The sequence below is a fragment of the Pogoniulus pusillus genome, chromosome 8 (assembly GCF_015220805.1).
Source record: "Pogoniulus pusillus isolate bPogPus1 chromosome 8, bPogPus1.pri, whole genome shotgun sequence".
Classification (NCBI taxonomy): Eukaryota; Metazoa; Chordata; class Aves; order Piciformes; family Lybiidae; genus Pogoniulus; species Pogoniulus pusillus.
Window position 1 is genome coordinate 1,967,709 of NC_087271.1, and position 23,708 is coordinate 1,991,416.

Sequence of the window (23,708 nt, forward strand, 5' to 3'; positions counted from 1 at the left end):
CCAGTGCCAATCTTTGTTGTATTTTTAGTTCAGTATATTGCTCCACCCCTGGGCAGCCTGTATATGGTAAAGCCTCTGCTATTTCCTGCTTAATTATTTAACACTGGAGCCAAACTAGTTTCAGTTCCTGAAGCAAAACCAAGCAAAGCAAATGCAGTTAGAACGGAGTTAACTGGAAACATTCCCAAAAGATAGCAGATTTACTCCCAAGTTTGTACCAATCCACCTACAGTGGAAAAGAACCATCATCTGCAAATCATAACCCCTTCAGTCTGTGTAAATTCTGTCTGGACACTTCCAGCCCTTTGTTAATAGTCTATACTTAAAATGAATTATGAAGTAGATGCTGTAGGCTCTTCAGAAGCAGCCTGTAATTGAAAATACTGTTAGGCATCTTTGCAGTGGAAGTTATCCCCTTAGCTGTTGAAATATTGCATCTGGAGTGTAAGAAGGCAGCAAGAGAAGAAGTCTGTAATATTGAGAGGCTGCTTAAAATAGGCAAATGCATGTTAAGTAAATGCAGGTCCCTAAACTGCATTAAGGTGATACAATTGTGGCTCTACTTTCATTGTTTTGTTAGACTCCACTAAACCCTAGGTGCAGGAACTTAACAAAGTCTCTCGTTTTGCTAGCCAGGAAGGTCCTGAAATGCAAGTGTGCTCAGGTAGGGGGAGAGGAGCCAGCTGCTGTAGCTGTCTGGGCTAATAAAACACTTTGGTAAGCATAGTTAGCAGGAAGGAGCACTCTGGTAGTGTCCCTCTGAGCCCAAAGCTATTAACTGACTGTAGTGTAGGAGGGTCTTCTCCCCAGAGGAAACAGCATTGCTAGCCCCTGAAGTGAATAAATACCGAGCTGCTGCAGTCAGCTGTTGATCTCTGCCAGGTGAGGTGAGGTCTGCATTCTGCTTTGCTGAAAGGAATCCTAAAACCCCCTTTGTATAGAAATCCAGAGGATTTCTGCAGAGCTGTGATGAGCACTTGCTTCCTTTAAATGATGAAGCTTGCAGGGCAGGGAGAATATTTACCATGGCTTGCTAAAGAAAGGCCTGAATTTCTCCTCCAGGAACTATTCAACCCATTCTTCAAATCAGAAGAGTAGAGATCTTGAAAATGAAGTCCTGCATGTTTAGTGAACATACAAAGTCTGATACAGTACAGAGGTCCAAGCTGTGTCTCCCACTCTTGAGCCTCCCCCTCTTCCCAGGGGATGGCTGATGTGGAGGCAAACATGTAGCAGAGACTGGAGAATCCATGTAGGAATTAGCCTCAAGGAGCAAACCCAGTTCAAACCTGGCTTTAGCAGCTCTTCTCGTCATAGGGTTAGCTGTTGAAATAAAGTCATGCAGTAAGAGAGATGCTTTGCTTCCAGCCTCTGTCTTTTGGAGACTCTGTAAGTATTTTCTAGCCCAGATTTCAAGACCACCAATGTGTAGCTGTGCTGGAACTAGTGCTATTTTTAAGCTTCCTGTGGTTTGAGAAACTGTCAGAGTGTTTTGTCTGAAGGATCAAGGGATCCAGAAGACCAGTTCTGAGTTTCTGGTACAAATGCTGAATGAACACAGAAGTCAATAGACACTCATCTTCTGTATTGTAGCAGATGAAGGAAGGTGAAAGATCTTAGCTGTGCTAATGTCAATCCAGAGCAGCTCCAGCAGCTGCAGGCTTTAGTTAAATAAAGGTTCTTTAACCCAGACCAGGAAAATCCCTCCACTACTACAAAACAAGTTTTTCCACTCTTACGGGTCGTGACCGTATGCGGAAGCAACCCTGGCTGATAACCTGTTGCACAACTGATACTGAGTAAGAGCCGTCAAAGAGCAAAGTCTCTGCACCTGCTGACCTCCAGTCTGTCTAGCAGGCCTGTCCAGGTTTGGATGATGTCAGCTGCCATCTCCTGCATGCATCCAACCATTACTCAGCTGTGCACAAAAGATCACAGAATCACAGAACGGAAGCAGCTCCAAGCATTTTCTGGTTCTGCCTTTCAAAAGACGCCGCCTTTGGTGCCAGAAGAAACAGTTCACATACAGAGATCTGTGTGTCCTAGTATATGTCCTACTGCACATGGGAAGATGCTCTCTGTCTCCTATCTGCATCTGTGATGCTCTGACCTACCTGCTGCTCTGGGGGTTTTGTTGTGGGCTTGTTCCTGGAGCTCTGTTGGCTCTCACTGTTGTGGCCGTTCCTGTGCTATGCCAAGCCTGGCATAACATCTGTTAAGACTACACAGTAAAAGCCCTTTCCTTTTTCATTGCTATGACACCACAGGTGCTGTTATGTGTGTGACATGCTCCCTGTGACACAGCCTCTCTTACTCCACAGCCATCTTTTTTTCTGTCTCTCCTGCCTGTGTATTCGCATGCCCCACAAATATCAATAGCTGTGATGAAATGGAAGAGTGACACAGTGGCAGCATTTGTGTGTTGGCATAAGGGAAGAAGAGAACAGAGAAGAGGCAAGAGTTTTGTTTTTATGCTGACTGAAACATCAGAGTGGCAGGAACAGTGGCACTTACAGTAATGTCACAGTCTCCTGAATAATACAATCCCATCATTGCCTGGAAACCTTGTGCTTTTGCAGGGATGTGTTTCACTCTTGAGTAACTGTGCAGCATCTCAGCAAACGAGGGTGACTTTATGCATCCAGCTAGGAGAGCTCAGGCTTAGTCGTTGGCCACAAGACTTCCTTCCACCACTGCTACTTGCATCAACCTTGCTATGGAAGGAAACTTGGCACCATCTCACCTTCTAGACCTCATGTAGCCCTATGCTCTCTGCCTCTGCGAGTGGAGGAACTCCCATGAGGCTCTGATCATAGAATCATAGAATAATAGAATCAACCAGGTTGGAAGAGACCTCCAAGATCATGTAGTTACCAGCAACCAAGATCAACCTATCACCCATCCCTCACTGTACAAACTGAGCAAAAGCACTGCATTGCTCTTTGCAATCCTGCAAGTTCCTGGAGCCACACAGCAGACTTTGAGGCATTTTCCCTCTTTGTTTCATTATGCATCTCTGTTTCCTCATCTGAATCAACTTCAAAGAATTGACATCTGGTCTAGGTGACTGGATAGGACTGGGTGATAGATTGGACTGGATGATCTCAGAGGTCTCTTCCAACCTGGTTGATTCTATGGTTCTATGATCTTTCCCACATCTTCTGAGTGTGGCTGCTGTTCTTTTTAAGACCTTCAGTAATGGAGCAGTCTCTTCAGATGGATTTTTCAGAATCCAGAAGCCCTTCTTGGGTGACATTAGAGCACAGGAATCAGCAGTATGCTTCTGCCCATGAAGAGCATAAGAGGCAGCATAGACACAATGTTTTTAGCAGACACTTTTGTATGAGAAGTATCACAGCAGGTCTAGGGAGCATCTCCTGCCAGTCTCCTCTGCCCTGATGAGACTACATCTAGAATACTGCATCCAGTTTGAAGCTTGCTGGATCAAGAGAGACAGGGATCTGCTGGAGAGAGTCCAATGGAGACCTGTGAGGATGATTGGGGTACTTGAACATCTGTGCTGTGAAGAAGGACTGAGAGACTTGGGGCTGTTTAGTCTGGGGAAGTGAAGACTGAGAGAGGATCTGGTCAGCCTCTACAAATATCTGAAGGGTGGGCATCAAGATGAAGTGCCAGACTCTTTTTGGTGATGCCCAGTGGTAGGACAAGGAACAAGAGGTAGAAGCTGCAATACAGGAGGCTCTGCCTCAATGTGAGGAGACATTTCTTTATGGTGAGGGTGACAGAGTACTGGAGCAGGCTGCCCGGAGAGGTTGTGGACTCTCCACCTCTGGAGACTTTCCAAACCTGCCTGGATGTATTGCTGTGTGACCTGCACTAGGTGATCCTGCTTTGGCCTGGGAGTTGAACTAGATGATCTCTGGAGGTCCTTTCCAATCCCTTCCATTTGGTGATTCTGTGATTTTGTGCCATACGTTGCACCAATCCTTGAAGCTTTAAAGACATTATATAGGAATGGTACACAAATGAGCAGCTGCATGGCTCATAAGATGCTGATGTGGGGTTAGATTGCAAAATGTCACATCTGGCATCTAGCTGAGAGAGCTTGTAGAACTTTATTGCCCTACCCTAAAGTGCATTCTCTGGGGAGGAAAAAAAAATAGAAGGCCAATTATCCAAAATAAGACACTTGCAGTGTTAGCAGTGTGTGGCTATCTGTGCCCCCTGAAAGTGAAGCAAATGTCCCATTGTGTTGTTCACCAGAACTGAAAAGCTTGAAGAACAGCCACTGTTTAATGTCAGATTACCACAGTGTCTGCTGCTGGGAGCCTCGCGCTCTTCTCTGACACTTACTGTGGCAACATAGATCTGGCAACTAAATGGAAACCCAGAAAGACATCATTTCCCCTCTTCCCCCCTTGCCTTTCTTTTCCTGTTGGGAGTGTTTCTGTTTGTCCTGAATAAAGCTTACCCGTGCCAGTACCTAACTATTATTTCAGATTGCTTGCCAGCCTGGGAAGTTGTTGTGCAGGTTGCCCTTAAATGGCTGGCGTTTGACTGCAGAGCACCTGTTAGTTGATTGGGAGACAGTAAAATTCAGGGCAAAGGCTTCCCAAACACAAAGGATTGCTTGTGGAAAAAGACCTTGTTGATCTTGGATGAAGTTATAACCACCGTGTGATGACTTTAGTGAGGCATTGTAGGGTGTTCTAAGTCTCTACATGTGTTTCTGCGTGTGAAAAAACAACACCTGAGCTAAACAGAAGAGAGCAGAGCTATGCCGAGCCTCCTCCTAACGGTCTTTCTTCAGGTGTATTTTATGGGGCACTTTTGAAAGGACTTTTTGTGCAAGCCCCTTGGAAACTCTTTTGAAAGCTGCTGTGTAGAAGTACTGGAGCCTGTGGGCCGCCCTCCGGCTCAGAGCTTGCATCTTGTAGCTAATGTCTGTCCAGGTCAGGCTTTGGTCCATGAGATCAGGTGTTCCAGGCCTAGCAAGAGGCCTTTACCTTTGTAGGAGCTCGAGCCAAATGGGAAGTTTCATGGACAAGTGTTGTGTCTTTAGCCCAGTCCCTGCTGCACCCTTTGTGCCTCCTGTTTGCTGTGCTCTCCAGAGGCATTTATGCCTTCCCTTCGAGTCAGCTTCGCCTTCTGACTCATTTGTTACTGCCTTTGTGGTTAACTTTATGGGGCAAAGCAACTGGGATAACTTGGTGAAGATCAAAACAGAGTACTTCTAAGTGACACATGGCTACAGTGTTAATTTTCATCTACATTTAGCACCAGTATTGAAGTTCATTTGCTCTGTGCAGAAGTGTGCTGTTTTGAGAGCTAGTCAAACAAAAACTTCTTGTGATAACATTATGCATCTGTGGAGCAGCTTGTTCATCCTCAGAAATGTCCCTTTCAAAGAGCTGCTTCAAACTGCCAGGATTCATGAAGCTGTTCCCCAGAAGAGATCAGTTTAATCCAGAGCCCACTGGAGCCTGTTGCTTTTTTGTTTCACTGACTTGGTTTCCGCTAAAGGATGGAGTTATGAAACATGGTGACATCTCCTGCTCGCTGCTCAGGACCTCTGGCCTTGTGGTTCAGCTGTAGTCTGCCAGCATAGCTTTGCCTTGGGAAGAGTTGTTATTCCCTGCAAAGCTTGTCAAAGCTTCTGCTCCCTTCCAGAGCTAGGCAGTTTAGTGAATTGGCCCACTGTGAGCAGAGTTGCCCAAAACATGTATGGTGTGCAAAGCCACACAGCTACTTTTTTGGCAAGCAGCTGCATTCCAAATACTTACAGGATCCTTTCAAGAACTTGTGTGTCCTTTCCCAGCAGCTCTCTCTTCCGGACTGCTGTGCAGCCTGATAGGGAGGCTGCTGTGTGCAGAAGTGAGGTTTGCCACTGGACAGGGTAGCCTGTGCCATCCATAATGCCTGCAGGAACTAAGTAGTTATTTCTTAACCTTTCAGATTGCTTCATACCTTTCTTCTTAATATTTCAAGCAGAAATGAGTTATTTCTTAACCATGGTGCAAGACAGCACCTCTGCAATATTGCTGAGGTTGGGATTTACCACCCCAGACCCCACCACACAATCCATTGTACCCCACTCCAGATCCCAGAGCCAGCACAATGCATGTGCTTGAACGTAAGGCATCCAAGCTCAGGTAGAGGGAAAGCCATGCAGTACTCTGAGCACATGCAGGGAGATGATCTGCTGCTGCAGGTTTGGATTAAAACCTGATTGTTTGTGCAGGCTGAATCATTTGGTTTGGAGCTGGACAAGCAAAAGCAACCAACTGGATGAGTGCCTGGTGTGCTACAACAGAGGCAGAGAAAGAGGGAGCCTCTGGTGTCGTTCAAGTGCTTGGCTGTTTCTTTCGGGAGGTATTTTTCCAGCTCACAGCAGGGCACTGACACCAGGAAGTGCAACAACAGCAACCTCAGTGGTGAAACTGCCGATGCTAGAATCTGAGGGAGATAAAGTGAAGTATTTGTTGGAGTGGCAGCACCAGGAAATGGCTGAGACATCACATGATGGAGGATGTGCACTCCGTAGCTAAGGGATATGTTTACCCACAGGCCAGACTTCCACCAGACTCCAGCAAAGGCAGTTTTGGCTCCTTGTTTGAATTACCTGACCCATTTGCAGTAGGAAGTCATTATATAGATAGTAAAAACTACCCCACCCTTGGTAGGCAGACAGACTCTTTGCCAAAATGGTCTAGCTCAGATTGGCAGTGTATAAACCCTTGTACATTTCTAGTTAAAGCTGTCATTGTAGAGGCTTTAGGAGCTGCTGCTGCTGCTGTGGTAAACTGCTCTGGTTCTTGGCATTTGATCATTGTGGAGAAAGCCTCTAGGATTTACCTCTTGCCACCACCTGGAACACACATCACAGGCAAAGAAAGACTCAGAAGTTTTTCTAAGGTACAAATCAGTTGCTTCTCCCCTTGATGAGAAAAGCTCCCAGGCCCTCTGACAGGCAGGGAAGTTGTGATGGAGGATTCTGATAGCAGCTTTAAAGTGTTACTTAGAGACTCCAAGATAGTTCTTCCTTGAGTTTTGGGGGTTCATTTTCTTGTTCTGAAATCTGCAGCTACTTTAGCACACATCCTTGGTGATTAATTTTAGCTGACAGAGGGGAGATTCAAACTGGATGTTAGGAAAGGGTTCTTTGCAGTGAGGGTGGTGAGATACTGGCACAGGCTGAGGGTGGTGAGACACTGGCACAGGTTGCCCAGGGAGATTGTGGAGCACAGAATCACCCAATGTGATCTTCAAGGTCAGATTGGATGAGGTCTTGAGCGACCTGTCCTAGTGGGAGGTGTCCCTGCCTATGACAGGGGGTTGGATCTGGCTGAGCTTTGAGGTCCCTTCCAACCTAAACCATTCTGATTCTAATTAATGAATGGGTTTGAAATAATGAGCAAAGCACTTGAAACATTATCTAGAAGTTGTCATTAAAAAAAACCCAACAATAAAACTCATGTGGCTTTTGTAATAAATTCTAAGGGTAAATTCCTTTGCCCATAAATAGAATTCACCAAAACCTGTGTTTGGCACCAGTGTTGACCTTTAGCATAACCCTCCAATTTATCACCAAAATAAGATTCAGATCTTGCTTGCTCCAGAGTAGAACTGGAGAAAGTCCATGGGAAGGCAGCAGATTTGTACTAATGTGGCTGAGAAGAGATCTGGTCCAAAACAGATTTTAAAGTAAGAAGTTTTATTTCAAATCAAAATGGTGATGGCATTTGCTTGGGCTGTAGGAATAGGTGATGACAGAAGAGGAAGAAAAGGGTCATCATGTCTTCTCCTGCACATATATCTCAGTTGAGTTTTACTTATTCTTTCTGAGACTTACATTAGCCTTAGATTACCTGAGACTTCAGATGCTGATGCTTAAGATGTTGGGATGGATTGGAGCAGTTCATTTAACAGAAACTGAAGTGAAAATTTAATTTCCTTCTAAGGTGACTTCTCAGACTTCAGGGACTAATTTTTCCCTTGGTAAAACCAGGGCATGATCTTGCTTGTCCTCTGCAAAGCCACTGACTGTTGGCTGAAGTTGACTTGGTCTACCTGTGTGCTGTGGCTGATGTATTGCTGCTGACTTCTCTGGCCACCACACTCTTGCTGCCTGGCTGGGATAGGTTTAGGAGAGAACATAGAGAAGTTAAAAAGCATTTGTGTTCCTGTTCTGCTGGATTGTTAGTCACACAGGTATGGTGTTAAGGACAGTGCATCTCATTGGTCTCAACAGGGGATTTTACTGCACTAATGGAAAAGATCCATACAGGACATAGGCACCCAGCTCAGGCTGGAATCGAGAAGCCAGAATTAGGATGCTGCTTTACCTACACAGTGAGCTGGGAGAATTCAGTGCTTATTAATGGGATTCACATGGAGCAGTACTTTGGGATTGAGTCAGTGAGGTGGAAAAATGCTATTGAAAAGGATACCTTTCTGTGCTTCACTTGGTACCCAGACCCTCTCCTTGGCTTTGACCCTGAGTGCTGAAGTTTGAGTGCTATGCAGCAGGCAGCCTGTGTTTACAATTGCACTGGGTTTCCTTAGGGAAATAAATCAAATTAAAGTGTGCTTTTTTTCTTTCTTTCATTTGACCCTGTTATTAAAGTAGAAAGCTGAACACCAAACTGCACTGGCAGCCCAGTGCTGTACTGGAGCCACACTTCCCTTGTTTCTGTTCTGTTTATGAACGCCCTTCATCAACTAATCACTGTTTGGCACAGTATTAAATTTAATCACTGAACTCCAAAAGGTTGTAATGTGTCTACCTACTCCATGGTTCCATTTGGATGGAAATTTTCTATCTCGTTTAAAGACTATTAAAGCCCTGCCTTTCTTCTTCAGAACAAAAGGCCACTGTTTACTTTGCTTTTGTGTTATTTTCGTGTTCAACAAAAGATGATTATTCTGTCTCCTCGCTGCTGAGGTCCTTGTGAACATGGAGACCTCCTCTCTCCTTGCTTTGCTTCCCCCTGGGTGACTACAGAACAGAAAAGCTGCCTTCACGCAGGCGCTTAGGGTTGAAATGCACAAAAGCAAGTGTTACTTAGCTAAACTTCCAAGGTTTCCCTTGACATACTGATGTGAAGCATATATATGAAAAAACAAAAGGGCAGCATTGCAGGCACAGCAGAAGCAACAAGGAGATTAATAGACATTTATGATTAAGAATTAAATAGTTTCATGGAAGAAGAAGAAGAGTTGTTTCCATCAAAACCTTTTGACCTTTTACAAGAGATGTGGCAAGCTCAGAAATAGGTTGTTGTTTATTTGGACCTTACTATTGCCATCACATTGTAACCTAGAGAGAAGAGTGTTTTGATCCTGCAGCTCATCAGCCTGTGGGCAGGAGAGCTGGGTTCTTGTTTTTTAGAGAGCTAGCAGCCCATTCACAGTGGGTTGACTTTCAAAAGACCCATTTATTGAGTGACGCAAGGTGCGAATTATGACTCACTCCACATAGGTTTGTAAAAATCAACCTATATTCATCTTCCCAGCACCTACACAGCTGCATAATGTTTTTATTATCTCTAGGGTCCCATTAACCCTTTGAGAGCCTTCACAGCCATCTGCAATACAACCCAGACTGACTGATGAACTGGAGACTTTCAAAACCCACCTGCATGCCTTCCTGTGCGGCCTGCCCTAGATGATCCTACTCTGGCAGGGGGTTTGGATTCAGCAACCTCTGGAGGTCTTTTCCAACCCCTAACATTCTGTGGTTCCATGATAAGAGCCCTAGAACTGGAGAAGAACTAGCTTTTAATCAGTGGTGATCTAGTGAAGGGCAGATGTTCTTCTCTTTGGCCAGGATTTAGGTCACAGAACAGCCCAGCCCAGCAGCCTGGATTTGGACATTTCCTCCTGTTCTTTCAACACTCATAAAAGTTGATTGCTGGTGTTGGTTGCTGATACGTGGCACTGTGTTTTCCAGGTCTCAAACAGATGAACCAGGAACTCTTCAGTCTCTGAGTCCTCTAATGATCTTGCAGTGATCCTGTGGTCATCATTTGTTATGAACAGCTTTCTAAGCAAAAGCTTGGTGCTAGCCCAGTGCACTTTGTTAGCTGAAACGTTTCCTTCTGTTTCCCACTTGTGTTGCAACCTACAGACTGAAGGCAGATTTAAGGGTATGGGAGCAGTTTTTACTGTATTCCAACCCCTCACCACTCTCACAGTAAAGAAGTTTTTCCTAGTGTCCATTCTAAACATCCTCTGGCACAACTTAAACTCATTTCCTGTCATCCTGTTGCCTGTTACTTTGGGAGAAGAGACCAACACCAGCCTCACTCTGACCTCCTTTCAGGTAGTTGTGGAGAGCCTTCTCTTCTCCAGACTAAACGACCTCATCTCCCTCAGCCTCTCCTCACAAGATGCCCTCCAAACCCCTCACCAGCCTCATTGCTCTTCTCTGGACATGCTCCAGCACCTCAATGTCTTTCCTATCCCGTGGTGTCCAGAACTGAACCCACTACTCAAGTTGTGGCCTCACTAGGGTCAAGCACAGGGGCACCGTTGCTGCTCTGCTCCTGCTGGCCACACTGGTTTTGATCCAGTCCAAGATGCTGTTTACCTTCTTGGCCACCTGGGCACACTGCTGAACACACTGACCATGGATTCAGTCACCTTTCCACAAGCACCCCCAGATCCTTTTCAACCAGGCTGCTTTCCAGTCACTCTTCCCAAAGCCTGGAGCGTTGCTTGGGCTTGTGACGAAAGCGCAGGACCTGGCACTTGGCCTCGTTAAAGCTCATCCCACTGACCTCACCCTATCAACTGGACCTGTCTAGATCTCTCTGCAATGCCTTCCTACCCTACCTCAGGAAGTCTGAAGGTTCAGATGTGGTTTCTAAGCCCATGTCCATGAGGAATATTTCCTACACTGGTGGAAATGGTGTACAGCCACTTGTTCCTGTATTTCAGCTGTCCTTCCTCTCAGGAAGCCTGGACTTCAAGGGAAGGAAAACCCTAAGTGACCTCTGTACATGGCATTGCAAAAAATGGTGATTGCTCAAAAAAAAAGGAGTGTTCCCTTACCTGCATGGCTTCATTTCTCCACCTATTTCTTGGCCATACATGTTACAAATAATGCCAGCTATTGCAGGGCTGGCTGGCTGGGATGCACACTGAGAGCTGAAATGTCTCTTTCCTTGACCCCTTGTCTGTAGTCTGAACTCAGCAGAGTTTTCCTTGTTTGGTAGTATGGCCAGACTAGAGGAGGGACCTTGCCCTCTCTTCTTAGTCTGCACAAAATAAATCCTGCACTATTGAATCAAACACTGACATCAATTGACTTCCTTTCTGTTCATAAATACTAGGTGTTGGCTTTCTGCGAGCCGCGCTGTGCTGACCTCCTTGCAGAGATTCCTACAGAAAGGAAGTGGCAAAATTGCTTGTAAGATTATTTACAGCAAACTTAATGTGAAAAATGAACATTGGCCAGGTACTTGTCTACATCTTTACTCAAGGAACACGTATTGCCCTGTGACTTTCATGGTCAATCACATCTAAGCATGAAATGTGAGTTTCAGAGCACCTGTAGGGAGCAGATTGGAACTGAATATAAAGATATATATGCCGTAGGTTTGAAGCCCATAATAAAACTTAGTGAATTGTAGATGCATTTAAAGGAAATTATGAGCTGCTCCTTCTTAATCCTTGCAAGGAAAAAGCAAATTCACCTATGAGTGCAGCTGCTCCTGTTTAATCCTTGCAAGGAAAAAGCAAATTCACCTACGAGTGCTCTGTAATGGTTTGTTCTCTGAGACAGAACATTGAGGGCTTGCTACAAAACTCACTGGACTCGATAAAAAGACCCCAAGTTTGTAGCCTACACAGAAGTCTGTTATGGCAGCTGCCACCTTTACTAACACACCAGGGTTCTGAGCAGGTACCTCTAGGGCTACGGCAGTGACAGCTCCTCAGTCTGGCTGGCAGAGGCTGCTATTCCCAGTGGAGCAGGCACAGAGGTGGACCTGTAACATGCACTCACCTGGGCCTTACGTCAGCCAGTCTAGTATGTGCTGTTCCCCTTGCAGCTCTTGTAAACTCAACTGTGAAATAAGCTGCTTTGTCACTCCATGCCGCTGCTGAAACACGAGCCAGGGCTCAGGTAGAGTCCAGCTGTGATCTTGCTCCGTGCTTATGAACCTACATTTATGTTCTCAGGACATTAGAGCTCCTTCTACACGGGCAAAAACTGTAAACCCCAAATGAACAACCTCCTCTGTGTACAGTGGAGCTCTTTCAAGTGCCTGAGGGTTTGAACATAAGCAGATGCTGTGTTCACATACAATAGAAGCAAGGCTTCTGGGGGTTGGCATTTAAAATGACAATTAAAAATACAGCAGGCATGTTTCAAGCAATTTTATGAGATGCCATAAACATCCCAAAAAAAAGGATCCCAGAGAAAATCAAGATTCACACTAAGGGTTGTTTTCTTCCTTCCTTTCTTTCTTTCTTTCTTTCTTTCTTTCTTTCTTTCTTTCTTTCTTTCTTTCTTTCTTTCTTTCTTTCTTTCTTTCTTTCTTTCTTTCTTTCTTTCTTTCTTTCTTTCTTTCTTTCTTTCTTTCTTTCTTTCTTTCTTTCTTTCTTTCTTTCTCTCTTTCTCTCTTTCTCTCTTTCTCTCTTTCTCTCTTTCTCTCTCTCTTTCTCCCTTTCTCCCTTTCTCCCTTTCTCCCTTTCTCCCTTTCTCCCTTTCTTTCTCTCTCTCTTTCTCTCTCTCTTTCTCTCTCTCTTTCTCTCTTTCTCTCTCTCTTTCTCTCTCTCTCTCTTTCTTTCTCTCTTTCTCTCTCTCTTTCTCTCTTTCTTTCTTTCTTTCTTTCTTTCTTTCTTTCTTTCTTTCTTTCTTTCTTTCTTTCTTTCTTTCTTTCTTTCTTTCTTTCTTTCTTTCTTTCTTTCTTTCCTGTGTGTCCTACCTCAGTTTTTAGTAATGAGAAAGCTAATGAAGCGAAGGGCAGAAGGGGTCTTGCTCACTGGAAAACATTGTACAACAGCAAAGGCTTCTTTGGGGCAGGCAAAGTTTACAGTCTCCATGGCTCTGTTCAGGGAATTGTTTTAGCTTCCTGAGTAAGATTTTCCTTAAAAAAAAAAAATTAAAAGAGATGAAAAAGCCCCAAACAAGTCTGGAAGGTGAAAAATACTTTCCTTCCTCCACACAGGAACAGACACAATAGCCTCCAAATCTCTCCCTGGCAGAATTTTGCCTGCCATGGCACTACCTGAACTTTGTTATACTCAGCAGAAGAATGACTCTGCTGCATGGGCAGTCAGCTGTTCCCACCAGAGCCTCCTGACAGCATGCCCTGGGTTAGGAAGTGGTACATTGTATGGTGTACCTTTAAGCGATGCATCAGGCCCCTCTCCTTGCCAGTGTGTTCCAGGCATTAAGCTGAGGTGACAGGCAGAACCTGAATCTCAGGTTAAAGGTTTCATTACAAAGCTTTTCTTCCTCAATACTTTGTTGCCCTGCTTGTAAACCTTTGACAAAAGGAATTCCTCAGCTTCTTCGGGGTTTGGTTTTTCTGGGATCTGAATTTCTCCTTAACCAATTGCTAAGTCTCCAAAATGCTTTGAAGTGTTCTGCCATTGGGTGGAATTTCCTCTAGGATGGTCAGCTCTTTTCTAGCCTTAAGATGGGAGACAAATTGCAGTCTGGTTTTAGACAATTCTTAAATCCATCTCTTCTCTTTAGGACACTGTGGCTCTGTGTTTCATTCTATGCATGTTCAAACTGACCCACCTCATAATGCTCAGCCAAAACAGATGCCTCTCCCAGCTTTCCTAGGTTTCTCTCAGTCCCCTCCTCACCATAGGAGCCTTACATGGTTCCTACTTCTTTCCCCTCCCCCCATCTCTCACTTTTGCATCCTGAAGCCACTATGAAGTCTTGTATGATTCTTGGAGTCTTTGTAGGGAATTCACTTTCTTTCTTCATACTGGGTCCAAGGAGTAAGTCAGTCTCTTCTTTCTTGTCACGGGACACCAGCACTGGGATTGTTTCTCAGGAGTCAGGGCTGAATGGGAATTAAGTTAAGCAACACCCCACATTAGTGATGCTGTGTCTCAATCAGGGCAGGAAGAAGTAAGGAAGCAGTTTGCTTTGTCCTCCTTAGTGTACAAAACAACTCACTGGGACTGGGAAGGAGACATCTGCCAGGAAAGGGGGAGATAGAAAGTATCATAGGGCTGCATGTTTCCTGTGCCTGTGCACTTGGTTTAGTTTTCCTTTCCCTTCCCCCATGCCACAATTCCAGACTGTAGGAGCCCTTTTCTCCCCTTTACCTGTAATCTCCTTTAATTAGCAGGAATTTTGCAATCTGAGGGGTTCTACCTTGCTAGTTGTAGCCTGACCCTGCCACAACTGCAATGCCATGCTGTGAAACAAAATGCAGAAGTCCTTTCTGTTGGATCTTGCTTCCCTTGCTTTTTATCTTGCATTTCTTCCCTTTCCTTTGCATTCCTGCTCAGTATAGCCCCAGCATCTCTCTTCCCCATATGGAGCATCAGGCACATCCCCCAGGCCTCCTACTGAAATATTTATCTCCCTGAAACATGACCTTGAGCTGGATCTTATCCCTCCTGCAGGTGCTCAGCTCAGAACAATGCTCACGTCCAATTAAGAGCTATTTCAGGGGCTGAAGGGAGCAGTAGATACGGTGCAGTTTTAACACTTAATCCTGAGTGCAGGCTAAATTGGATGTTAATTGTAGTGCAATGCTTGTGGTCTTTCTAGCTGTGAGTGATCTTGTGTGCTTATTGCTTTGCAACAGCAACTCAGTGACTTCTTCCTTTGTACAATCAATCTGAAACTGTCCTGGTTATCTGAGGCTGGTAATTGCTGCTAGTACAGAAATCTAATGGGAAAAGCAGTTGGGGTTTGTCTCCAGAATGCTGTCTCCAGCTCCTGTACCTTGCTGAGCATTGCAGATAGCTTCTCCAGTGGTGGAAACGTGGAGCTTCTTTGAACAAGGGACACATGTGAATAATCCCTTTACCTGTCCAGCAGCACAGAATTGTTCCTTGCCTTTCATTTGCTCATGCTGTGCCCAGGCTGGTCACAGCTCTTCAAGCTCAAAGGTCAGCTCTTCAGGCAAGTCAATCATAAGCCACTGCACCTCAGTCTTAGGAGGTTGAACCTGCTGTTCAAAACAGTTCCTCACACTGCTTGAATTTGTTCCTATGGCTCTTGGTAGTCTGCTATGCCTGCCCTTCCTTGTTTAAGCTAGCCAGGAGCATTTATCTCTGTCCTCATAAATCATTTCCCCTCAGCTCATTAGCTGCCTGTGCCCCTAAGAATGAAACACCCAGGCTAGAGCTCAATGAGTGCTCCCTGCAGGATTTCATTGGTGACAAAAATCATTGCTCAAGCCATGGTTTCATTGCTGGCTTATTGCATGATCCTTTGCTGATTACACTGACGTAAGGATCTATATCAGGAGTTCTCTGAGTTTCTTTCCCATGTCCTCCCACATTCTCTTTAGACTTGTTCCACCTCTTCCCCCAGCCTTAAAACCCTTCTCCCCAGTAGCACATCTTCTAGGATTAATGTCCCTGCTGCCTCTGCTCCCACTTCCTTCTTCCTTCACTCTCCCCAGAAGCACTTCTCTCTGGCCAGAAGCTGGTTCCCAGAGTTAATTAGAAGTTGGGCTCCCACAGGATCAGTGGCTGATGGGTGCAGCTCCATGGAGCCCAGTAAGGAAAAGCAACTAGCCAAATGCAAACCTCTGCAGCTGAGATCTGTGGCAGGAGCTGGTGGGCATGGAGCTTACCAGCCAGCTGGGAGAGCACGGGGAATTCTTGACTTTATGTCCCTCCCGTGGACACCTGTCTCCATTTTCAGAGTGGCTTGTCTGGGCTTAACACAAAGGAATTTCAGGATCTTTGTGGTGAGGCCACAAAGGTGAGGTTCTGTTGGACATCTTTGAAGGTATTTGGATCTTAAATTAATTGCCAGGAAGAGTTCAGGAGACCCTTGAAAAAAAGTGAATTTATCCAATGTATTAGGGCACTTACAATGGCTACAGCAGGGATTTAAACTGATCAAGTGTTGGGTGAGGCATGGGGCTTACTTCAGGGAGCAAATCAGGCTTTGACTTGGAGCAGGAAAGAAACTTCTTGAAGGCAGATTTGCCCATAGCTGCCTGCTGCAGATTGCCTTTCACTTTTTTTTTGGTCAAATGTTTGTTCATGTTTACAACCACAGATGGAAGAAGGACGACAGAGCTCTCTAAACTGGCAGAGGATATCTCATCAGCATAGAGTATCCTGCCATCACGTGCCAAGTAGAGGGGTGCTTCATTTTTAGCTGGTTAAAATTGGGGAACTGCAAAATGGTCATGAAAACAAGACAGGATGTGATGGAAGACATTCCTTTGCCTACAGAAATCCAAAAGCTTAGACAAGCCTCCAACCCATGTTGCATTTCTTTCCTACTTGCACATTCATCTTGGCCCCTCCACACTCATCTCATTTGTTACTGTGTTAAATGTGGCTGATTACTACAAAGAATTTCAGGCACTCTCAGCTAGTTTGCAGGTGACACCAAGCTGTGTAGTCCTGTTGACACACTGGGAGAAAGGGATGGCATCCAGAGGGACTTGGACAGGCTTGGGAGATGGGCCCAAGCCAACCTCATGAAGTTCAACAAGGCCATGTGTAAGGTCCTACAGCTGGCTTGGAATAATCTCAAGCACAAATACAGGCTGGGTGAAGAGTGGCTTAAGAGCAGCCTTGAGGAGAAGGACTTGAGGGTGTCAGCTGATGAAAAACTCACCACGAGCCGGCAATGGTTGCTGGCAGCCCAGAAGGCAAACTTGTGCTGGGCTGCATCCAGAGAAGTGTGACCAGCAGGATGAGGGAGGTGATTCTGCCCCTCTGCTCTGCTCTCTTTAGACCTCACCTGATCCAATGTCAAATTCTGGTGTCTCCAGCATAAAAAGGACATGGAACTGGTGGAGTGGGTGCAGAGGAGACCACAAAGGCGATCAGAGGACTGGAGAACCTTACCCTATGGGGACAGGCTGAGAGAGTTGGGGCTGTTCAGCCTGGAGGAAGGAAGGCTCTGGGGACTTGTAGTGATAGAGTGAGAGGGGATGGATTGAAGTTTAAGGAAGGCAGATTTAGACTGGAGAATAGGAAGACATTCTTTACAGTGAGACACTGGCACAGGTTGCCCAGGGAGGTTGTGGATATGCCCTTCCTGGAGGTGCTCCAGGCCAGGCTGGAGGAGACATTGAGCAACCTGATCTCAGAGAAGATGTCCTTAACCATGGCAGGGAGGCTGGAACTAGATGATCTTTAAAGTCTCTTCCAATCTAAACTGTTCTGTGAATCTATGAACTACTCAATTTGTTGGAAGAGTCTCTGTCTCCGGGTTGGATGAGTTGTTGCTTTGGCTGGCAGCAAGCAGAAGACTTGAGCTCTAGCTTTGGGGTGGCTTGTTCCAAAGCTGCTTTGGTTTCATGTCTTAGCTAAAGTCCATCCTTTGCCATTTTGAACACTCATTTTGATTTTTCAAAAGACTGAACTGTCTGCTGCCACGAGAAAATGGGTCATATGGAAACAGGAATTCAGTTAAATTGTGTCTAGGATTGTGTTCAGTCTTGTGGAATGACTTGTTCAGTTATTCTACCTGTTACTAGCTTTGTATAAACATTAAAATCATACAACCATCACAATTTCTCCTCTAAAATAAAGGAGATTCTTGTAAGAAACTGAACTCTCTGCATGTTCTCTCTATTTCCATGTGATTATTTTGTTGAATAGCTCCTCTGTATCTTTTCAGGCACAAGGCAAGCACAGGAGAATTCCTAGTGTGGTCAGACAAAAAGAAGAGTCTGGTTCCATCCTCAGATCTTCAGAACCATGTAAGTGCTGTGTGTCTGGTTAAGCTGGTGTAGAAATAGCCACTGGTGTTCAGCAAATTGTGTATTAGAGGTTTCAAAACCATGGCTTCACTTTCTGAAATACAGGTTCTAAGTCCCAAAACGAGGAAGAGGAAGAGGTGTAATAATCCACTCAGAAGTGAAGGTCTTTCATTTCTGCCTGGTTAGTAGTTTACTAATAGTTTAGCTCTGTAAATGCTTATTCACCAGGAGAGGTTAGTCCTTGCCATGCTTTCTAATACCCTGTCACGAGCTTTCATGTTCTTTTCCTGGGCCTTTCTCATCATATCCATGAATTCTGACCTCTCCTGCAGTCTTCTCATATTCCTTCCCTTTGCATCTGTCATGGTATAATGATGAGCCCTGTAGAAATGCTGAAATCCTTTCAGAATGTGAACATTTAAAATGAACCAGAGGAAAACTCCTTGGAAATGTCCCTGTCAGCACTATCCTCTCTTCTTTAAAAAGCATGAAGACTGAAGCTGTCTGACAGAAGCAGATTCTGCACTGCTGTTGTGCAAACACACCTGGAAAGACTGCAGTTTGAGAGCAAACTGAAAGGTTCTACTCAGTGATCCTTGAGGTCCCTTCCCACCTGGTATTTGATGAATCTGTGAAAACCAGGATCTGCAAAACTGTTGCAATCCCTCTGACCTTCCATAATGTAGGGAAAAATGTGGGACTAAGCTAATAAGCTGTGTCTTGGTTGTGGGAAACAGTTCCAGCACCTGAAGGGGCCTACAAGAAGGCTGAGGGGACGACTGTTTTTAAAGGCCTGCAGTGATAGGATAAGGGACAATGGCTTCAAACTAGAAAAGATTTAGACTGGATGTTATGAACAAGTTCTGTGACATGAGGGTGGTGGAACACAGCAACAGGTTGCTCAGGGAGGTAGTTGGGGCCCCAACCTTGGAGATATTCAAGGTCAGGCTCAACAAGACTCTACTCTAGTAGAGGATGTCAGTGCTGAGTGCAGGAGGGTTGTACTAGATGACCTTTGGAGTTCCTTTCCAACCCAAACCATTCTATGACTCTATGATTCTCTGATTCTCTGCTGTGAGGAATGGGAATCCTTGGGTTAATTGTTATGTAACCTCATCCCTGCAGACTAAGGGCAGCATATTTAAGCCAGGTAAGCAAAAGCTAATTGCCTCCTGTAAAACATCTCTCCTCTCCAGTCTGGGTGGACCATTTGGTCCCACAAGTCATTGCATGTCTCCTTACTACCATTTGATCCAGCCTCCACAGAAAGTAGTAGAAGTTAATTTTCTGATCTTCCTGGGAAAGGAATTGGACTCTGACTTTAGCAAGTAGCTTCTCTGGGTGGACTGGTGTGTGAGGTGTTGCTTAACATAGAATCAACCAGGTTGGAAGAGACCTCCAAGCTCATCCAGTCCAACCTAACACCCAGCCCTAGCCAGTCAACCAGACCATGGCACTAAGTGCCTCATCCAGTCTTTGCTTTAACACCTCCATGGACAGTGAGTCCACCACCTCCCTTGGCAGTGATATTGAACAGTGCAGCCAGAGCAGGAATTCTGCATGAGCCACAGATTGATGGCAGTTCTCTCAGTCCTGCTCAGAAGGCGGCAAATAGCAAACAGATCCATCCTCTCTAGCGAGCAGAAGCAGACATTTCTGTGGCTTGCTCTGCAAGCACCATCCCCTCAGAGATGTTGCATTTAGAGCACTAAGAGTAGAGAAGTGTCAGAGGCCATTTCTAAGTGAAAAAAAACAAACCAAACCAAAACAGAAAAAAGTAGAATTTAGCTGTCTTGAATAGTTCTAAAAAAAACCATTTTTTGAGAGGTGAGGATGCATTGAGAAAACTTCTGGGAGTTTTTAAACCAGAGAATTGTGGACACAGAATCATCACAATTTCATACCTGCAGCTGAAAAAGGAACCATGTAGCTCTGAATGCCAAGTGTGGCTTAACCCTGCTTTGCAGCTTGTTTTGTTTTGGCTTGCTCTGTTTCATTTCCCCTTGAGGCATCAAGCTCTGACCCTGAAAGGTGAGGAAGTGAAGGAAATGGAAGAGTGAAGTTTGGGGAGTCCTGTGCAAAAAAGCTGAGGGAACTATGAGGCAGTCTGTCTGGTTGTGAGACTGAAAGCTAAGTGGGCTCCTCAAATTAATTACTTTGGAACCCACTTAGTTATGCCTGTGGACTCCCTTAAGCATCAGCCTTAGATGATATCACCGAGGCGGAATTTAGGCTTGATTTACGTTGGCACGAAACTGGCCATAAAGTGCACGTGTGCCCAGAGTAGCCCCTTCTCCAACAGAGCATGTTTATAGGAACAGGAAGCATGGCTGCAGCAGGAGCACCCCCAGCCTCTGCTGTGTCAACAGCATCACAAACACAGGTATCCAGGATCTGCAGGCTGCCTTCATTTTCCATGTATTTCAACTCAGTCAGTAACCTGGAACACCATTAGCGGGATTAGTGGCTGCATGATGGGGGAGAAATGACTTATGAGGTGAGATTTACTCTGCTCAAGATGTGTATCTGAACCAGAGCCACAATCCACATTTCAATCTTTTCCTTTCATACTCTATCTAATCTGTGGCTGGTATTTCATGGTGATAGTCTCTCTTTTTTTTTTGGAGCATGAGGGCACACTAGATTCATTACATCTTATTCTGTAGCCACATCATTTATCCTTCAGTAGGTTTGTGCCTTCCTGTCTGCATAGCTACGAAGTCTTCAGGTCATGTTTAGGGAAGTGTGAACTCTTCAATGCTCTTTATAGTACATTAGAACCAGTTAAATATACCTAAGCACTATTCAGGATTTCTTGCAGGAAATTGACATAGATGAAGATCAAAAAGAGCAGAGCATTTTTAGTGACTGAGAAAACCTTACTCTTTGCTTCCTCACATGTGTTTATGTGTATATTCACTCATCAACCTGTTTGTGTTATGAGGTGCTATAAATAGGCACAAGTAACCTTCTCCGTGGTCCACTTGGATCTACTGTCCCTGTAGTGAAATAAGAGGGGGTTTATGCTTCAAGAATGCAGCATCCTTCAAGCAGCTTCTCTGGGACACTGGTGAAACCCTTCCCATAAGGGGAGAGATGAAGGTGAGGGGAGCCACCAGGCCCACATCTCCTCCATCTGGGTTGATCTAAAGGCAAACTAAAGGAGCTGCACGCTGCAGGAGTTCCCCTTTGCAACTTTCCTTTCTTCAGGCTTCTAAAGAAGTCTGTTGCAGAGGCAGTGCTGTTGTGTACGCAGAACAATCTTCTCCAGCTTTCTAAGGAGAGTCAATGATGCAGGAGGGATCCTTTTATTTTCCCTGGGGTATACACCTCCCTCTTTCTCTCATTCAATTGGGAGCTTCCTTAGGTTGGTATTTAAATGCTCCAAGAGATTTTTTTAGGGCACAGCTCACGTTGGCAGTTGGAAGAAAGAAGATCTTCCTGTAGTTTTGGAGAGGCTGAGATGAAATGCACATGAATCCTAAAACTCCACTGCAAAATGACAGTGCTGGCTGTCAGCGAAGATCAGGAGGTCAGCTTGAAAGAGGAACTAGTATGAAGTTCTTTAAGTGGAAATGCTCTACCTCTTGCACCTCTTGAGCTGACAGAAGGTGTAAACATTACTCACAGGTGCATGCTGTGAGCATACTAAGCTGTAGCATTAAGTAACTCAGAGTTTGGTCTACTCTCACATCTACTGAAAAGCAGCAGTAACTGAGTGTCGCAGTTCTTGCTTGGTGGATGTTGGTAATCTCTGAGACAGTTTGGGCAGGCTGTAGGAGTAGAACTGTTGCCCATTGAAGATTTTGTCTTCCTTGGGAGATGGTATGGCAAGGCATTTCTATCTGGGAAATACAGTTCCCACATCAAATGTCTTAGGACTTGTTTATTTACTGATTGCAAGCCTGATAAATCTGTCCAAACATTCGTAACCTACAGCATGAAGAGCAGAGCCAAACCACCTCACTTGGTATTCTACTCCATGATGTATTTCAAGTCTGGCTGCTGAAGGTAGCTCTCTGTGTCCTGGTGTGGTCGCTGTTCTTAAAGGATCACAGACACTAAAGACAGTAGCTGGTGTGTGCTGTTTGGGCTGGGACATCTTTTTACCCCTTCTGTTGGAAAATTGCTTGCAGGTAAAGGCTTGCTTTGACCTGTCCCCCTTTGCTGTTTAGCTGAGAGGCATTCTGTTGTGTTTAGGGACAATATTAGAACAGAATAGCAGGCATGCTGATCAGCAGGATTGGGAAACAGATACCCTAGTGCTGAGTGGGTGTCATGGGGGAGGGTTTCTAACTTCCCTGGATCGGTGCCCAGCTGAGGAGTAGCTGGTAGGGAAAATCATGTCGGCAGAGAATTGCATGTTGGGTCTCTGTGGGTGTGAGCTGAGGACACCCCACAGAAGCCTGTAATCCCATCTCTGCAGGAATAGCAGGCACAGGCAGCACAGCCCCCCAGGAGCTCTCTAATGGCAGAAAGGGCTGCCCAGTCTGCCTTGTCAGAAGTGGCCTCCAGATACATGAAGATCTCTTTATTAAAAACTAACAGGCAAGAAACAGGATGTTTCCAAACCTCTGCAACAAGTTGTGACTGTTGGAGAGAAATCTTTCCCTCCAGATGCACTGAAGTGCTTGCATCTGCACAGTCCCAAGCACAGCTCCAGGCCGGGTGGGGAATGGCTGAGAGCAGCCCTGAGGAACAGGCCCTGGGGATCTGGGCTGAGGAAAAGCTGAACAGGAGGCTGCAGGGGGAGTGCAGCCCAGACAGCAACCCTGTGCTGGGCTGCAGCAAGAGCAGTGTGGGCAGCAGGGCAAGGGAGGGCATTCTGCCCCTTGGCTTTGCTCTCCTCACACCCCACCTGCACTCCTGGGGGCAATTCTGGAGCCCCCAGCACAAGCAGGACATGGAAGTGTTGGAGGCAGTGCAGAGGAGGCCACCAAGATGCTGAGAGGGCTGCAGCAGCTCTGCTCTGAGGACAGGCTACAAGAGTTGGGGCTCTGCAGCCTGGAGAAGAGAAAGCTTTGAGGAGACCTTATAGTGGCCTTCCACTATCTGAAGGGGACCTACAGGAAGGCTTGGGAGGGACTGTTGACAAGGTCTGATGATGACAGGATGAGGAGGAATGGGTTTAAACTGGCAGAGGGGAGATTCAAAGTAGATGTTAGGAAAGGGTTCTTTGCAGTGAGGGTGGTGAGACACTGGGACAGGTTGCCCAGGGAGGTCATGGATGCTCCCTCCCTGGAAGTGTTCAAGGCTGGGTTGGATGAGTTCTTGAGCAACCTGTTCTAGTGGGAGGTGTCCCTGCCTGTGGCAGGGGGTTGGAACTGGCTGATCTTTGAGGTCCCTTCCAACCTAAACCATTCTATGATTCTGTGATCTGTTCCTGCTCGCTGCTTTGTCTCACACAGGACCCTGAAGGACTTACATGAATCAGTTAATTAGAGTGCATAAGAGTTGTTGGCTCTATCACTCTGTGATGTTTGTAAGGACTCTGGCAGTTGGGAGGCCTCTGAAGATGCAGTTAGAAAGTTGCTGGAAAACAGATGACTTCTTTTATTTTTGCACCTTAACTTTCACCTGAAACACATCTTGTGAAGTTGGGCTGCCCATGTATTTGTGTGGTGAGTGTGGTTTTAGCACCAAGCTTTGTTATAGCCCTTAACAAATTCTCCTATGTCATAATCTTTAGGCACAGTAACTTAATTCCCCCCCACACCCCCCCGTGTGTACTTGAAATTAGTTTACATGATAAATGTAGAGCAATCAGAACAGGATATGAAACAGGAACCTCTGGAGTGAGCGTGAGTAGGACACAGATGTAATAGCCTTCAGAAGCACACACTGACGTTTGTCAGTAAGGGA

At 45.5% G+C, this 23,708-nt stretch overlaps 1 long non-coding RNA gene across 1 annotated transcript in view; it reads left to right on the top strand.

The window, feature by feature from the left end:
* LOC135177259 (uncharacterized) overlaps positions 1-17,843 on the top strand; it is a 97,721-nt gene extending 79,878 nt beyond the window's left edge. Inside the window, exon 5 of the long non-coding RNA XR_010303004.1 lies at positions 17,765-17,843. This is a non-coding gene — a long non-coding RNA (uncharacterized LOC135177259). The remainder of the gene's footprint in view (positions 1-17,764) is intronic.
* The last annotated feature ends 5,865 nt before the right edge of the window (positions 17,844-23,708 follow it).